The 2,825-nt window shown below is 35.4% G+C and overlaps 1 long non-coding RNA gene across 1 annotated transcript; it reads left to right on the top strand.

Moving 5' to 3' along the window:
* The first annotated feature begins 247 nt into the window (after nucleotides 1-247).
* On the top strand, nucleotides 248-1,647 carry LOC104967798 (uncharacterized). Its single transcript, XR_800761.1, has 3 exons — nucleotides 248-385; nucleotides 478-641; nucleotides 1,363-1,647. It is a non-coding gene; the product is annotated as an uncharacterized lncRNA (long non-coding RNA).
* Nucleotides 1,648-2,825: the final 1,178 nt, after the last annotated feature.

Below are 2,825 nucleotides of genomic sequence, written 5' to 3'. Positions count from 1 at the left end.
TCTGTTGTGATTGGTCAACCGCTTAGAGATGTCCCTTCCCTTAGCCTATCACGTACACGTGTTGGAGCGCTAGCTAATAGAAGCTTGATTGTTACATGTTATGAGCCTTAGCAGACCATTTACATCCACAAAAACCTTTATATCACACTGCAGGGAAGCAAAAACCCCACAAAGCACAATAGGGCCCCTTTAAATTCTTCCATTAAATTGTTTTTCCTGGCGTTTTAGGTGCAGTGCTCTGCTCAGAGGAGAGAGGGCGCTCTGGAGCTGACGGTATCTGGACTGAGAGCCACAGACACAGATCTGTATCGCTGTGACATAGAGATCTTCTACCCTCCACCGTACCTGCGGTTCACTGGAAACGGCACCCTCATTCACATCTTAGGTGACCTGCATATTTCAACAATATTGCCCCCACTGATTCCACCGTTCACACATCATTCTTACTCTCTGTTCATCCTTTAACTCTGTCCTCAGGCAGCTCTGACTGTCCGGCGCCGGAGGCTCAGAGACAGATTTCAAACAAAGAAGATGAAGGAGAGGAAGATGAGGATGAAGAGACGGCGGCACCAGTCAGTGTTGCTGTGATCGTCCTGGTGATACTGGTGCTGTTCGTCCTCATAGTCATTACGTACCTCCAGGTCAGAGCATTATATTGAATTTGTATCCCTATATTTTATTGTTATTATTTTATATCTATAATTGAAGTGGTGGAAGATTGTTGTACGCCTAAGTTATTCATTTTTGTAACCTTTTATTGAGCATTTTTACTTTAACTTCTTATGTTTGTATGCATTTTAATTACATTTTTGCACATTCTTACTTATTATTTTTGAATATGTTTTTGTATATTTGATTCATACATACTCAAATAGAGTAACGGTCATGAAACCTAACTTACCCCAAAGTAAATAAAGTATTATTTCTGATTTAAAAATGATAAAATAGCCCTGAAAAAGGTCTGCGTTCAAGACCCTAATAACACTCAGCTGTTAGCTACAGTACATGAACTTAAATTAAATATTGTAGAGATTGTCAATGTGTGCTCTTCCAATTAAAAGATAATCATAGATACATAAAAAACATACAATTATACTGTGAAAGTCTATATTTTTTGGCAAATGAAACTGCAGTAGGATAGTGAATAGTGGCTTTTTATAGTAAAGTCATTTAAGCGTCAGAATTATATAAAAATATAATTGTAGCTACAGTATACAGTCAATTTGAGTGAGCGAATGTGTTTTGGACATATTGAAATAAAGCATTGATGTTTCTGTTACTTGTCCCCATGATTGAAATATAATAAAAGGTAGTTATCATGTATTGTTTACTGAATTCAAATCTCTGTGTTTTTATTTGCAGGCCTCACAGTGCGATCGAGGGAGGAGGGAGATTATCAGACCGGTTCACACGGTGGACGCTGCTTTATTTCCATGTTACAACTCGGCATGAAAATCAGGATTTGATAGTCAAGTCGGGCCTATTTCGTCCATCTTTGCCTAGTATCATTAAAGTACCATTGATTTGAATGGAGGATAAAAGTAAATAGGGTCGGTCGTTACCCTTTATTAAAGATCACCTCTGTTATGAGTTTTTTTTTTTTACCGAAAGAAGAACAAATATCAGAATTGCATTTTGGTGTGTGTATATTACGCTGATTAAGAATGAACAATTATGTTTACATTATAGTAAACACATGTTGTATTGACTTGTATTGCTAATACTGCAAACTACTTTTTAATTAAAACTGATGCTGATGGAGATAACATGTTTTTTAATGATATGTATAAACGCATGTAAAGGGTTGAATTGTGTTGTTAAATCTAAAACTGTGGATCCATAAAGAAAACTACTTGATTGAAAGAGATTGCCTTAGTATGAGTTGTAAGTAAGCAAGTTCTGATGTAAACATGCATAATATGGCTCTATCCTTGACTGCGATTGTTTAACAACATGCAATATGATGACTTTTTTATCTATACATCTATTCACTTTATATATATATCTTTATCTATACTCTATTCACTTTATATATATATCAATACATTTCAAACTTTAGGGCAAAATATAAGAAGATTTAATTGGTATTTAAAGTTATCATTTAATTATTGAAATAAAAGCAACAGTGGACCCCTTCATCTTTGCACTGGCACCATCATCATGCCACTAGTATTTCCACATATACACAATAAATAAAAGCAGGTTCAAATCCCCATTTTTAAAACACTGACCACAAGGCCTTTCGTTGAATCTGGACAAACTTCACATGTTATTTCCGCAGAGGTCCTTATGCTGCTTTTTTTCTTCGATACTGCTGCATGTAATAAAACCTGCAGACTCTAGAGGATGCTAGTGAGGCTTTAGAGCAGGGGTGTCCAAACTTTTTTCACAGAGGGCCTATACATACAGAAAAATATTTGAAGGGCCGGGCCACTCACTAGAGGTATATCGCCTCATAAGTTCAGTTATAAGTTAGCAAAATCAATCAAATGTAGGTAAATGATGCTTGTGAGTGTTGGCAGCTCATCCATTAAAACAGAAACCTCAGATTGATTATAATGGAGAAATAGGAAGGTTGTATTTCAAGGTTGTTATGTATATAAGTTATTGGGCTTTTTTCTTATCGACTTAGATTTGTTAGAACTTTTTTTTAAATGTAATTGACTGAATTTATTGTAAATTGGTCCTATTAACACATGAATACTACTGTGTTATATATGTTTACAGATATATTTAACAAGTACAATACAAGAAAAGCTCAAGTTTCATTTGTGGGCCGTATTACATTATACTTTTTTAATTTGCTGAGGGCCGATTCAAAATGG

This window comes from Notothenia coriiceps, unplaced genomic scaffold (assembly GCF_000735185.1).
Source record: "Notothenia coriiceps isolate Sejong01 unplaced genomic scaffold, NC01 NC01_scaffold00037751, whole genome shotgun sequence".
NCBI classification, from domain to species: Eukaryota; Metazoa; Chordata; class Actinopteri; order Perciformes; family Nototheniidae; genus Notothenia; species Notothenia coriiceps.
The sequence above is the reverse complement of the archived record's forward strand: the minus strand, read 5'-3'. Positions and strand labels throughout refer to the sequence as shown.